Source organism: Rhopilema esculentum, chromosome 15 (assembly GCF_057945365.1).
Source record: "Rhopilema esculentum isolate cy_ngs chromosome 15, ASM5794536v1, whole genome shotgun sequence".
Lineage (NCBI taxonomy): Eukaryota > Metazoa > Cnidaria > Scyphozoa > Rhizostomeae > Rhizostomatidae > Rhopilema > Rhopilema esculentum.
This window is the reverse complement of record NC_142829.1, coordinates 6,313,596-6,329,252: the sequence shown is the minus strand read 5'-3', so window position 1 is coordinate 6,329,252 and position 15,657 is coordinate 6,313,596. Positions and strand designations below refer to the sequence as shown.

Genomic DNA, 15,657 nt, shown 5'->3' with positions numbered 1-15,657 from the left:
CTCTTTATCTCTTTTAAAGGTTTAGTAAGTATTTTGGCAGTAATATTGACTTTCTTACAAGGTATCGTTATCCTAGGATAAATCAAAATCATTATCAAATTTGGTAACTAGTGGATAAGGAACATGAATAGAATTGCATACATTGAAGAAAACCTTTTTTGACACTTTAAAACAATGAAAAGTAGTGAAATGAGCATAATTAGATTCGTGTATTGGGATGTCAGTATTATAACCAAGCCAAGAGCAATAGATCCTTATTTTCAAATTATACTTTCACGAGACGTCCACATTTATCGTAAATTATGCTACAACGTTTATCAACAAAAACTATCAGGCAACGCCCAAATAAATACTGGCGAAAAACAAAGATAAAAACAATTCGTGGTTATTTTTGCACTCATCGCCTGCGAAAATAAAATTTGCAGTTAGATTTGATTGAGGTGATGAACTGAGATGGGAATCATAATAGGTTTACTTGCTGCTACAAGGAATTCCTTTATAGCTAACATCATGTTGCCAAGATAAAAATAAACTAACTAAAGAAAGAATGATAACGTGGCATATGTAACACTTCATTATTAATCCACAAGGTAATTTCCCTGTTCCTTTTCTCTTTAGTTTCTATTTACCTACAATTTGTCAATGAAAATAATGCAAATAACATATCAGATAAATAGCTATTCATGCTTACAGAAAGACTATATTAATACAAAAGTCCAGGGATGAAAGGTATATGAAAGCAGATTTAATGTAATAAATTGAAGTATTTCAGCCTGTTTAGTAACTAGAGTCGAGCTACTAGTTTTCCTGGCTCGTACCCCTAAAATATTATGAAAAACCTATGTTTCAAATCAACAATCTCTTTATAAGCCAATGTTTCCAAACAAAGATGTTCCTAATAATCCTATCCTTTTTACGATACTGGTAATAAAAACTAATAAACTTAAATCTTTATTGAAGTATCTACTACGTCTTCCATCCACCTCATATGTGAAAAAACTAAGGTCTCGTTGTAAATATTCATGTAGCAATATCCATAATGGAAAATCGGTTTTTCTGTAACTGAAAACTTTTCGAATACAATTCCTTTTGCTCTTCGTTTTTAAGAGAGAACGCTATGTCTTCTGGAAAATCAATTAGTGCATGTTGCATTCCTACTAGTCACCTATTAGCACAATGAAATCATTCCATCCAGTTGAAGCAAATGAAGTTAAGTTTTACTCAGAGGATAATGATATTTTATTGTTCTCAGTACACTCCGTTGCAAGCTTTGTTACAATCTAGGCAAAGTGTGAATCTACCAGAGCTTAGGCCTTATAGATTACACGGATTATCCGTTTTTAGCGTTCTCTTGTTGTCCTGCTACTTTCAACTGTTCGTGGGATAGGGACTCAAATTTAATTTAGTTACAGTAGAAATGAAATCTTGCTTTTAAAATACAAGGTGGAAACAAATTATTGTCACTAAGTAGAAACTGTACTGGTGGTTAAACTTATTTCCTTATTAAAGCAACTATTTTCCTGCCTGTTCGACGAAGATTATTGAATTATAAATAATTAAATATAAGCTCATAAATTTGAAATATTCAGTAGGTCGTTGTGTGTGAATTAAATTTCAAGAAGTTTTTGCTGCCTATCTAGGACAAAATTATGTTTATACATTTATCCCTTTATATGTTTTTGCAAAATTTTTAGAAAAATTATCGAATAGTATTATGCTGAAACAAAGGAGTAAAACTTATTGATTGACGAAAAGACATTTGAAAATACAAACAAACTTTAAATGCACAAATCCTAACATTTATTGCCTGCAAAATTTACGAAGAAGCATAGCAATGAGGACTAACGACCATTGACCAGGACGCGCTTATGCTAACTAAAAGGAACCATTTACATTGAGACCTCTCTGTATCTAAAGACGAAAAGCACTTTGATGTGGAACCCTATATTCTTTAAGGTTCTATTGGATGGTAACCGTAGAAAAAAGCATTCATTAAAAAAGGTGGATGTTGTTTGCTTGATTTTGCTCATCACATATCGATGATTTATGCCTATTGAGTCTTGTTACTTTGTTTTATGGCTGTTTCCTGGCAGAATGGAATACCTATATGAGTTAGAAACTTCAAAATCATTCATATGTTGAAATTCACTTAATTAAGATATTTTGAGTAAAATTTTTCAAGAGTATTGAATTAACAATCTGGAGATTTTGTCATATACAAGCAAAAGAAATAATGTCTTGAAACCTAACAAATCTAATTCAAGTATTAAACCCCATTTACACCACAGAAAGAATAACAGATCTTCTTTGGGCACAATATCACTTTTTTCATCGCGTTTAAACTGAAACAAAAGGGAACGGATCCAAATTTGACCCCTTTTACGCTTAATTAAAAATGACGGAACTTTCATTTGAAGCATGCGCAGTGGCGCGGCAATGATGTCTGACATTTTCAGAAAGCCTCGCCCTAACCCTAGATCAAGCCCCGTTTTCAATCGTAACCAATAAGTTCTGTTCCTGACCGTTTACACAAGAAAAAACAAGCACGATTCTGGAAAGGAACCAAAGAGTTTCGCATTTTAACGAAACCAAAGAAGAACAGAACCGTTTCCAAACTACCAAGCTAGCACGGAACCAATATGCTTAGTGTAAACGCAAGGCCTATCGTCGCTTTTTTCAGGCACGGAACCAAAGAGATCTGTACTTTTTTCTGTAGTGTAAATGGGGTCTTAGGCTCTAAAAAGAATGCAGTCAATGAAAACAGCTGTAATGAATACAGCACAAGTTAAGTAACTTCCTGTTCATTCTTTCCGGAGATGATGCCAATTTCAACGCAAATTCTTTGTGTATAATTTTTAAATGAATTTTTGGTTCCTTTTAAACCAATTTGGTCGATATAGCATACGTAAGAGTTAAAATCTCTAGAGTCAAAGTGTGACGTTACCAAAAACCTATTTGAAAATTTTTTAATTAAAGATCATCATAATATACTCCCAAATATGCAAAATTAGTCAAATATGTCTAAAACCGATTAAGATATTTCAAATAAAAGATTTGAGGTTTTATAGCGAATCACTGTCATTTTGGCTCTGTTTATAATGTAATGAACAGAGACGAAATCACAGAAGTTTGACGGGGAAAGCCCTAAGGCGCAAGTGGCCGTATCTCAGCCAATTCCAAACACATTTGACTGATTATGCTTTTTGGAGGTATTTTATGATGCTCTTTCAGGCTCTGGGATCCAAGTTCCAAGATTCTAAAATTACTTTCTATGACGTCATCACTTTAGAACTCTATACAAAATGGAATATGTCGCTTTCTTTTCATGAAACTCCAATGCCAATATTGAGCATTACTAGAGCATTTTGCTCAGTTGCGTAAGTTTGTAAGTAACGCGAAACCAATTAGTAAAACCCAGTATGGAAAAGGCTAAGTAAAAAGATTGGAGGAAATTAAGCATACACCCAGCAAGCTTCTAATGAGTGGCAATAAGATAACGCCTGTATTTATTGATGATAACCCTTGGAATATGCTATGCCTTGCTTTACTGATGTGACGCCATTACCAGATCAATAGCTTTGATAAGAATAAATATTTTAGGCTGTCATTATAGCATGGTGCAGATATATATAGTCCACGTGAGAATACTAATCACTACAAAAGTAAAGATTTAAAACTTCTTGTACATTCTGTTTTTATATGATGCCATTGTTGGAACCGCAGCTTAACATAGAGTTTTTAAGTGTATTTATGGTGTTATGAGAACATTTTGTCGATAAAGCATTTGCAATAGCAACTAGTCGAAAGCACCCCATTCTTTATTGTATCTAAATACCAATTCCTTCTTTTGCTCAACGCTCACAAATCCAAGGCATCGCTGAATGTGATAGCCGCAAGCAATTAATGCAAAATAATTTTAAAACCTATGCTGACGTTTAATGCTCGGAAGAGCGTAAGACGAGAACTTCAGCGTGTTTCAACATCTTCCTTTTTTCAAAACTATTTCGATCTTTTACCAGAGAAAATATTTGTTACAAATAATATCTTTAAATTGCAGTCTAAATTTATCCCCTCGATCGAGATTAGATGTTGAAAAAGCTTAATATCAACTATTGAGAAATTTCTATAATGATTGATGAATTCAAATTATAATATCATGAAAGATCTGTTATAAATCATGACCAAGTTATTTAATTATGAATTTACTAAAAGGTTTATAACTGTACAAGAATGCTTAATGCAATATGACATGTAAATATTTAATGAGACATCAAGTAAAATAATTTATCATTATTAGAAGATTTAATAAAATACATTTAGTTAATGAGATGAAATGCAAATTATAATATTAGACGTAATCTAATACAAGCAAATGGGAAGAAAAGGTGGGGAAAGAAAACGGGTTTATAGTCATAACGTTTAGTAGTTTTTACTATAAGAATACTTTTAGAAATGGATTTTATAGAAATAAAAGGGCAACTCATTTAATTTTTTAAAACCAAGTTCAATTTTGAGGCATTTGTCTAGTACTTTAGCTCCAAGAAATTCTCAGATAGTTGTAAGCGATGGATTTGAATTTGCTGTTTGAAGATAAAAACAATTAAACATTTTTGCTCAAAATTGTACACAGGGAACACGTTTTTGTTTCTCACCCCTTAAAATTTCGTACAAAATGTCAAAATAAAGTTTGTAATTGAAATTTCAAACTTTTTACCAATGTTTGGCTAGAAACCTAACTTTCAATCTCTTGAGTAAATCTTCAAATAATTGTAGGTATAATTGGATATCAGGTTAGAGGACTAGCAGAAGTTCTTCGTCTATGAAAATTCAAATTTACATGTATTCCTTGTCTACTATAAAAACGTCCAAAAATTGTTTCATTGTGGAATAATCCAGCAACTTAACCCAACTGCAGTTCAATCTAAACGTAAACAATCAAAACCCATCTTTAATATAGAATTAGTATCTAAGAAAATAGAAATCTACAAAAAAAACCCAAATATCATATCATTGCAAAGGAGGGAGATGTGTTTTTAAAAAGGTTATTATGGACTGAAGTTTTTGATAATTAGTCAATACACCAATTCGGCTTACGGCCTCGTTTAGGAAATTTCTCCAAACTCCATTGTACGACATTTTTAAGCTCAGATTTGGTATCAACACCATATATCTAGGCTAGATATAATTTTTCACAATATTTATGCTTGCATGTTAGATTTTACAGTGAAATGAAGTTTGAAAACTTGTCAAGGCTTTGACCGCCAAAATTGTTCCAGGTAAAACTTTACTCCACTAGCCGCCAATCACGGTCGAATCCCTTATAAAATTGTTTTCTTTATGTCGTCATAAAATCAACATCGTGCGTAATACCACGATGAAAACTTCCAAGTAGACTAAAATCCTTGCTGTCACTCCGAAAGATTTTGTACAAAGAATTTGAAGGATTTTCCAAAATGAGGCCTTAGGTTGAATTTGTGTATACCATTTACATTTATACCAGCTTCATAGAATTTCCTTTCTCTGATCTAGACATCTCAAATCCTAAATTTTCAAGTTTTTTTAAATCTACACAACTAATAATTTAAGAAGTAAAGTTTTCAGAAAACGAATACTCAAATCTTTTGTTCATGACTTTGCTGTATAACGTAAAAATTGATTGGTTTTAATGCTGCGTAACAGCTTTGGTGACATTTTGTTAAACAACATGGGTGACGTAACTGAAATGCTGAAATGTTGTGCAACAACATTTATAGTACGCAGCACTTATTATTAGACCCGTACTCTTATCTAAAACTCTCATATTACCAATGGCAGAATTCTACGATTACACGTCCTGCATCGAGTTTCCATGATTCAGCTTTCATAATTTAGGATTTTGGAATTTCTTTGAATTTGTCATGTAAAACCCAATCTTACTCGCAAATCCATTGATTATCTGTCTACTTGAAAAAAAATCCGATTAGAAGCGATAAGCCACCTTCAAACAAATCTGCCTTTTTATGAGGTTCAAGTTCAGTATACAAGACATCGTCAGCTTACTAAGCTAATTCAGTGAAAAAAAGTTTGGTTTTAAATTCAAGACTGATTTTGCAAAGCGAAAATTACAAGATCTAGAAGCCTGCATCTTGTATGAAACATCAAGGTCAGAGGATAAATAATTTTGCAATAACGTTAAGTGCATTCGGTGAGGTAGCAAGAAATCTCTCTTTGTAAACAATCGATAAAAATGTAACAGCTAGTTGAGAATAGAATGGCGTTTTCAAATAGTTGAAGGTCTTCTCACTAGGCTCTGTTGAGCAAAAGAACTGGGAACGTTTCAGACAATAAGAATGGGTCACACATAAACATTCATATCTGTTGATGGAATATGACATTGGTTTTGTTATTGAACATAAAATCTATTTTATCGTTCTCTTTGAACGGCAGTTTATCAGGTGAAAACCATGCTTATTCACAATTGCAGTGCATATGATGCGGTCAGACTTTTATTTAGTGAAAAGCTCATTAATATTTACGACGATAACTTCACTATGATATGCTGACAGCTTTCTAACAACTTCATTCGCCGGTCAGACCGAGATAAAGTCAGACACAGCTGACATCCATCTCAACTAAAAAATATTTCATTTTCAAGGAGCTGCGTATTAGTCAAGCCACCTCAAGCTAGTTTGCAAGCAGTTACTCGCGATCGACGAAATAAGATCTAAGTAAGTAATGCAATTTTCTAAAGCGTAATATTCTGTGTATAAATGCTTTATGTGGGGATGATTTTAGTTTTCAATTCAGGGTGGAAAATAATGCTAATATAGTGTTTGTTAGTTACCATTTTGTGTTTTACCAAAGGAATGGATATGCTCCTCTAAGCATTAATTCTGTATAGTGGTATTTTGAATAATCGAGGTATCTGGGGGATTTGCACTTTATTCATAATTCATTATATAATACTTGATAAAATGTTGAGCAATCTTAATCAGTCTAGCTGCAAGATGATAAACTCGAAAATGTTATGAGAGCTGTGCAAAATACTGCTGCTAATCGATCGTAAATGTCGCTCAACTCCTGGCTTTCCATTTATGAAAGAATTAGACAGTTTTGTGACAAAAAGGTTTACAATTATGTTTAACAGTCTAGTTTTACAGGCTAATATATAAAAACTGAAAGCATAAAGAAAATCATAAGAAAGCCTGTTTTAATTAACCATGGATGTAATAAAACTTAGATATTCGGCAATGTTACGAGCGAATAAGTTATTCTTCGTTACGATAACTGGTTGCGATGAGGATGGAGATTCGGCGTCGAAGTCAGTTGACAATGTCATAGTAACATCTTGTCTTAGCAGTTGCTTGTAATTTTAAAGTCCACAAGGGAACCTGTCTATAGATACAATGAAAAGCCTCTCTCTTGCCTCAGATTGAAGATCAGTATTCTCATTTATCAATTTTTCCTATAACAATCATAATATTTTCAACTGTTTTCAATCTAACTTCATACGAAATCATTTGCATGTATATAGGTCTTTTTCTCTATTTTACACTTCCATTTTCTTTTATAAATGTATCTTATTCTACATCAATTGTGAAAAACATAGTGATATCAAAGCCTGCCATCATATTAATAAAAATCTACGACCTTCCTTCTACTAAAACGGCAAAACTCAGCCTGCGATCAGTAAAGTATCGGATAATCTTGTTGGCGGTAAGGCCTAAGTACCATTGCGACAGAGATTCGTGCAAGGTATCAAACCTCAGAACCAGCATTAGTTCCTGAAGATGCTCTATCAAGTCACGTTTATCACATTAATTGTTGATAAAAAACTTCTTTTTCAAAATACTTGGCTTCACAGCATCGGAAAAGCTGAAGAAGCCCAAGACACCGAACGCTTGAAGCAAGTAACTTAGTTTTGTAAGCTATCCTGGATTGAAAGCCATACTGTAAGTTCACCACAGGATTTGATGTTGGTGGAGGCAACTTATTTTCCAATTTTTCCTGTCAATCTGTTTAAAAAATTCTCATCTCAGATGATGATTTTCAGAATTGCTCACACTAAATGATTAAAAATTGCATCCTAGTAGCGTCAATTACGCTTTTTGGAGTTACCAGCAAAACCATATAAATGATAATGAAATACTGATATAGATTTTGTTTCCATGCAATTTAGCATCAACAAATCTCGAGCATTGCAAGTGAATCAAATTTTGATAGCATTAGATAGAGCTAGTAGTCTAGATATTGGCCTGTATGTAGTATAGATATTGCTAATAGTAGTATAGATATTGATCTGTATGTAGTATAGATATTGCTAGTAGTAGTATAGATATTGATCTGTATGTAGTATAGATATTCCTAGTAGTAGTATAGATGTAGTATAGATATTCCTAGTAGTAGTTTAGATATTGGCCTGCATGTAGTATAGATATTCTTAATAGTAGTATAGATATTGATCTGTATGTAGTATAGATATTCCTAGTAGTAGTTTAGATATTGATCTGTATGTAGTATAGATATTGCTAGTAGTAGTATAGATATTGATCTGTATGTAGTATAGATATTCCTAGTAGTAGTTTAGATATTGGCCTGTATGTAGTATAGAGCTTCAGTCTTTTGCATTGCTTTGATTTTGTAGATATGTCTTCGAAAAGTGTGAACAATTTTCGGCGCTACAAAATTTGAAAATGGCTTTGAAAGAAGCAAGCATTATACAGCATATTAATTTCGATCCACAATATGTTTTACATCTTTCTCTTTCGAAACCATATTCTGATGTTTTGTACTCTGAGGAGTGTCAGACGAACAAGCCTTCAGCATGCTGTAAAATGCTTGCATTTTCCAAAACCATTTACATATGACTTCGTGAAAGGAAGGTTTGACTTTTAATCAGGCTTATTACATCTATATAGAATATGCAAAAGCTATTCGAAACAGCATCTGCATACTCTCTTGTTCAACACTTTTGATTTTAGACCCTTATTTGAACTTTTAGGCTTTCATGGGTACCTTGATTTAGTAGCCCTTTGGTTTTCGATATTTTTACTTAGCAAATTTCATTAAGCTAATACGAGGCTTGCCTCTCTCAATGATCTACATCGTGCTTTGGGCTGCTTTCTATCTTGTTTTGTCATCTTCTCTTGTTAGTTTTTTCATCTTCTCAATTTGATTCAATCATGTGGCTTTATCACTTTTACCTTATTTGCGTAACTGATGCCTGCTTACCTAAATACCTTCTCTTTTACCTAGTTAAGTTTTTGGTACCGCAAAGCTTGAAGATTGCACGAAATACCGGAAACATAACATAGCACTTTTCGTTCAACATTTTTCAGAGTACAAACGTCGGGCAATGACCGAAAATAAGGTGAAAATTTATATCCAGGTGTGGATCGTAAGTAATGTGAGAGGAAAAAAGACGCGTTTGTTTGGTTCTTTTGTTTTTTACCATTCAGCAACTGCTAACCTAATTGAAGAGCCTAATAACTAATTGAACTCTTTCTGTCTACGCAAGTCGAGATCCTTTGTTTTGGATGTAAACAGAAAAGGCTATCTTGCCTGCCCAATGATTTTGAAGTTGTCGTCACTATACGTTTTGGAACATTCTGTGTTTCTGAGTAAATGTTGACCAATTGCCGGATCACATTTTATTTGGGCATTTTGGCTTTTGCAAATACGTCGTGGCTGTTCTCTTTTCGGAACCGTTTTTCAAGGTTGCCAAGTTTTGAAAAAAAGCACCTGTGATTTCCCGAGCGCAGCTAGTGAACAATGTAACTGGGGTCTAGGGTTGGGGGCAGAAGAATTCCGAAATTCAGTAGATCTGGAGTTCTCAAATCGTTTAAAACTAGACCATTTAGAATGTCTAAACATTTGTTTATTTCACATTTAAAACATGCCAGAAAAACACAGAGAACAGGCTTTTAAACGTAAGATTACACATCGAAGCAATGAACAATGTCTGATGCAGGCACCGCGGAGCGTTGAGAAAAGTAGGGGTTCTAAAAGAAGTGGGGGGGGGGGCTAAACCGTAAAAAGGCTTTACTGGTAGTTTATTACTTGATATTTGGCTTTTTTGCAATTTCTTCCATCGATTAATCGCTTACTGGTGCGTCCTATGTACAGAGTTTTACATCGTCATGAAAATTCATAAAAAAACTAAACTCTTTTGATTGGTAGGAACGCGATCCTTTAAATAGATAGGTGAGATAGGTGCATCTTCCAGTAGCAAAGCCAAATGGTTATGATCTTTTTTACTCGATTTCATATCTAACTGTTGGGTAGTTGGCTGAGCATCCTTGTAAGGATACACGGAAGGTTCTGCGTCCTTAGTTTCCAACATTTACGACAATTGTAAGTATTAAGTCCAGCTATAATGACTGAAAGATTGCCAGAAGACGATGAAATAAAAAACAAACAGTTACATTTTAGACTGTGATGATTCATGAATGAGATAAATGAAAAACAGCGTTTCGTTGTGATAATGCGTTCGTTCTTGATGATTTCAGACGACAACTCTTCTCAATAACTTTAAAGATAATACCCTATGCAGAAAAGTAAGAAGGCCCTTACGTAGGCGCTTATACATAGGGTGACCAACTTAACAAATTCAACACTAGCGTTGTCGATCCACGACATATTTAAATATCATCCAGAGACTGTATGGCATTCTTGTAGCATTAGTTTTTATCAAGTTCCGTATTTCATCTTGTTTTAACTCATTGAATTCTTGGCTATTTGAAACAGCTAGCCGTTTCCAGCCAAAGTTGCTATGAACAAACCGAAAATTGAAAAAGATTTCCTCATTCAACTTTCTAAGCCAACCTTCATTTCTGGAGCAAAGATAATACGAATTATAAGGATCTTGATTTCTCGAGAGCATCATTATTTCGAAAAGATTGCAGTCCTCCTTTCTGCCGCCCACCTGTCCGCCGCCCACACTCACCTAGTTTTTAGTCCTCTTGTCCTTCTGTCCACTTTTTGTTTGTTTGTAATCTTATTCTAAATCGAAAATATATAATTTTAAGCTACAATACCGTAACTTGTCTAATTCGATTATTTACAAAGTATACATATCAAATTAAATCAACAATTTTTATTAGTTTTCAACTACAAATTTTTAATAAAATCATTAAGTTTTGCATACGTTGCATGTACAGGTTGCCCCGTCCCAGTTTTTAATTAATCTTTTGAATTGGATCAGATTTTCTGCAGATTTTATTTCCTGTGGTAAGCCATTCCAAATTTGTGGTCCGAGAGACCTGAGGCTGTTTGTACCGAAAGTTGTTTGGTTGGGCCTGTAGTGCTGCAAGTCTTGTGGACGACGTGAGGATCGATCAGAGGTTCTTTGTTCGAAAATATTTTGCATGAATTCAGGATTAAACCTTTTTACAGTTTTGAAGATTTCAATACAGAGGTTCCTTTGCCGATTTACATGCATTGTGCATTTATGTGATTTGCAAAGCAGATCTCTATAAGATGAATCGTGGTCATCGTGAAGAATACATAGGGCTCGTTCCTGTATTTTTCCGATGGTCTCCATAGATCTAGCCGAGGAGAAAAACCACACTAGTTAAGGGCAGTAGTTAAAGTTAGAGAAGACAAAGCTTTAGACCAATACCTTTTTTTCATCAAAACCAATGAAAGATTTTAGTCTTTTAAGCACATTTAGCTGGGTTGCTGCCTTTTTCCAAAACTCGGATATGTGAATGTCAAAATTCAGTTTATGATCTATAGTTACGCCAAGCAACTTTACTGAAGCTTCAGAATTTATAGTTTTCCCTTGAATAGAAATGCTATGTCCAATGGTACTTCTTTATCCTTTTTGACGAGAAGAACATGAAATTTTTCTGTCTTAGCAATCATTTCATTCTGATTGAGCCAGGCAAGGGCGATGCTTGCTTCTTTTTCCAAGACGTTAATTAATTGAGGCAGGTTTTTTGAAAAATGTGTTAAAGTGTTGTCATCTGAGTAATTTATAAAAGAAGCCTTTTTAATGGAATAAAAATGGTCATTGATGTAGAAATTGAAAAGAATAGGGCCAAGGACTGATCCTTGCGGTACCCCTGATAAAACACATTGACTGTAAGTATAATGTATTCGAACTGCTTGTAAGCGCCTTTTTAAATAGGAGTAAATAAGGATTAGAGAACCTTCATCAAAGCCATATGCATGAAGTTTTGCAATAAGAAGGTCATGCGTGATACTGTCGAAGGCCTTTGATAAATCCATCAGAACTGTTCCGACAATGTAATCATTGTCCAATTTGACTTTCCAGTCTTCAAGCATTTTAATTAAGAAATGCTGTGTACTGTAAGCCTTCCTGTAGGCAGCAACGAAAGCAGACAGGGTTTTATCGAGATGAGGACTAATTCTGATCTTTTATTATTTTATCGTATATCTTGGAAAAAGTGTTAAGCACACTAACTGGACGGAAATTGTTTTCTACTGTTCGAACAGGTTCGCCTTTGTCGAGAGGTGTGACTGCAGCCCGTTTTCCACGGTCTGGTAATCTGCTATTTTTGATATTGGTATTTAAAGCTTTTGTTAGCGGAATGGATAGCTCCTTTGCAGCTAGACGGACAAATTTAGCGGGTATTTTGTCTTCGCCCGTCGATTTCTTATCATTTATTGAAAGCAAGAGTTTGAAAACATCGTCTGGTTTAGCTTCATGAAGAGAAAATGTACCAAACGAACTTTCTCGATTTTGAATGATGGCTAATATACTAGGGTGATTTTGGTATTCCTACAGAATCAGTCTAATATGTTTATGGTCTTGAAAGGGTGCGTTTTTCGTTATGCTGGTGGATTTTCTTCCAGAAGATCTTCTGCGATATTTATGTAATGGTGATTAAAAGCTTCGGGAAGTTCTTTATCTTCAAATATGATTCTATCTTCTTTAACAAGGTTAATGCCATTATCATGTAACCCCCCTTTTTTAGAGAGAAATGGTTTGACAAGATTTCAAAAGTCTTGATTTGAAAGTAGACCGTTTTTGGTTGCATTTTAAAGTGATTTCTGATCTCCTTCTTTCTTAGTGAAACGCACAGATTTTGCTGATTTTTATATTTGATTTCATTAGCCTTTGAAAGGGCTTCTTTAAATGGCATGTTTGTCAACTAGCGTACGAAACGCTCCGGTAAGATGCTCATGTGCATCATTAGCGCTTTGATAGTCATTGTCAAAGTTGGTACTTCTAACGTCATTTTTATACCGTCGATATGTAATACTTTTTGCTTTAAGGTGGGGTACCTGAGCTTTCAGTAGATTAAGAACCCGTGATAGTCGCTCAGTCCTGTCTCGAATACACATGTGTTTTGAAAAACCCTGGCCGGTTTGTTAACAAAACATCCATAGAAAAGGCGTGGTTTTTTGCGAAACATGTCTTTTCCTTGACCAGGTTTTGTAAGCCCATTACATCAGAAAATGACTTTTGCTTGTTATAGCCCAGGTGTTGCACGTTTTGGGTGTCAATGTTCAGATCACTAAAACATCAGTTAGGCATCGTTCTGCGATTTCTCTGAGATCTACTATTTTATACCTGAGGCTATTTATGTTCAGGAAAGCAAGAAGAGGATTCTTGTGATAATTTTTTCTTAGCTGAAAAAGCCTATCTATTTCATTTTCTGTCATATATGGATGAAGAAGAATCGCTTTTACGAACATTAAGGGAACCAGCAAGGTCGAGTCGATATGTTCAGCTGGGCTGTGGTGGATCCTAGCATGACGATATATGTCATAGTTTTCGATTTTGTTGATTAAAATGGATGTATGGGCCATTTAAATGTTACATGTCTGTTCTGTAACTGTTAGGCACACACCGTTTAAAAATTTATGAGGTTCCTGGCTAAAATACTTTTCCCTGCTAGTTCAGGTGAAGTCCCCTTTTATCAAGGTGTCTATTTTCAATGTTTTCATGTTCGATAAAGCTTATTTTGATTCTCGAAAGTCCTGCCTTGACTAAGTCATTTACCTCTCTTCGCTTGATCTCCAATTCATACGAATTTTCCCTTTTTATGATACTGGAAACAGCAACATTTTTCCAATTTTCTTCGCCTCTGTGACCAATTCAATAAATTTATTGGCTGTTACTTTGAGAACTTCGGAGCGTAGGTTGTTTGTTCCACATACTAGTAGTATTCCGTCTGGCTTGTCTTCTATAGTAGGCTTGATATATAATTTCATTTCATCAATTGTGGAAAAGTTTTTATTGTTGTTTTGGCGTATGGAACTTTGGTATTTAGATCATGCCTCCTGATCGTTTTTACTATAGAGTCGCCGAGAATAGAAAAAGCTGGCTTTCTAGGGCTTCTAGGCCTCCTTGGATCTTCATATACGGTTTTATTGGCGTGTTGCCTTGATTCATCCTTGTTTAGTTTATCAATACCCTTTCCGAGTTTATCACTTGTGTTACTCGTTGTTCTAGGAAACCCCCGACTATCTACAACGGCTGAGTACTATCTGTCATTTGGGAGTTGTGTTGAACACTCTTCTGTTGCTAAGGTATCCAGGCAGCTGAATCTGTTCGCTGTCTCCAGAGACTGTGTCAAAGGAAAGCCCTTTCCATTGACATTTCTCCACTCCGCGCCTTGATTCTGTGATTTGGACTTTGTATGTACTTTCCATTTAACAGCTGCATGCTTTGTTTGTATGTTTGAATCAGCTATATTCCACTGGGGCGATGGTCTAACAGCGACCCTTCCGCCTGTCCTTCTGTTCTTCTATTCCCATGTCCTGCAGTCCTTATATTTTCAGGCCTCTTCTCTTCCTATCCTTCCCCCCTCCTGCACACCTTTTCTTCTTCTCTTCGTACTCGGTAGTCCTTTTCTCCTCCCCTTAACATGTACTGCAGTATTCCCATCTTTCCGTCTTCCCGTTCTCCCTTTCTTCTGTTCTCCTATTCATCTGTACTCCTGTTCTCCTATTTTCCTGTCCTCCTGTTCTCTTGTCTTCCTGTCCTCCTGTTCTCCTGTCCTCCTGTTCTCCTGTCTTTTTGTTCTCCTGTCTTTCTGCCCTACCGTCCTCCCGTCCTCCCGTCCTCCCGTCCTCCCGTCCTCCCGTCCTCCCGTCCTCCCGTCCTCCCGTCCTCCCGTCCTCCCGTCCTCCCGTCCTCCCGTCCTCCCGTCCTCCCGTCCTCCCGTCCTCCCGTCCTCCCGTCCTCTTGTTCTCCTGTTCTCCTGTCCTCAAAATTCAGTTCTTCTGTCCTCAAGTCCTCCTATTCTCCTGCCCCTTTGTCCCTTTGTCTCTCTCTATTTCACTGTCCCTCATTCCCTCTATTCTTCAGTCAATCTGTCTCTCTGTCCCCCCGTCCCCTGTCCCCCTGCCCCACCACCATTATGAATCTTTTGCTGCCATTATGCAAAGCCATAGGCTGACTCTTTCGTGATAAACGTCTTCTACGGAATTAAGTTTTTTTCTGGCAGATTTTTATATTAAAGTCAGCCTTTGTTCTAAGAATCTCTTTGCATGACCCCGATATTTATGCATCGCTGGTTTAATGCACAAATAACCTATAAGAATGAAGAACCAGCATAGTGTACTCTCCCCAATGAGGTGTATAGAATGACTCTACCTGAGCGAGTTGCTGCGAATTTTGCTTTGATTTCAAATGTCAGTTTCGATGATATAAAGATAAGGCATTTTTTGTGGCGTTCACCTACAAGAGCAGGACAATAGCAA

At 35.5% G+C, this 15,657-nt stretch overlaps 1 protein-coding gene across 13 annotated transcripts in view; it reads left to right on the top strand.

Moving 5' to 3' along the window:
* LOC135685711 (uncharacterized) overlaps positions 1–15,657 on the top strand; it is a 78,377-nt gene that overhangs the window by 5,664 nt on the left and 57,056 nt on the right. For 4 of the 13 annotated variants that reach the window (XM_065201732.2, XM_065201733.2, XM_065201726.2 and 1 more), the window contains exons 1-2: positions 5,998–6,142; positions 6,635–6,707. The exons of 4 other annotated variants lie outside the window; for them this stretch is intronic. The gene's annotated coding sequence lies outside the window, so the exon portion shown is untranslated. Of the gene's footprint in view, positions 1–5,997; positions 6,143–6,237; positions 6,708–15,657 lie in introns of those variants that run through there. 5 more of the 13 variants (XM_065201742.2, XM_065201729.2, XM_065201737.2 and 2 more) reach the window with 2 other exon arrangements.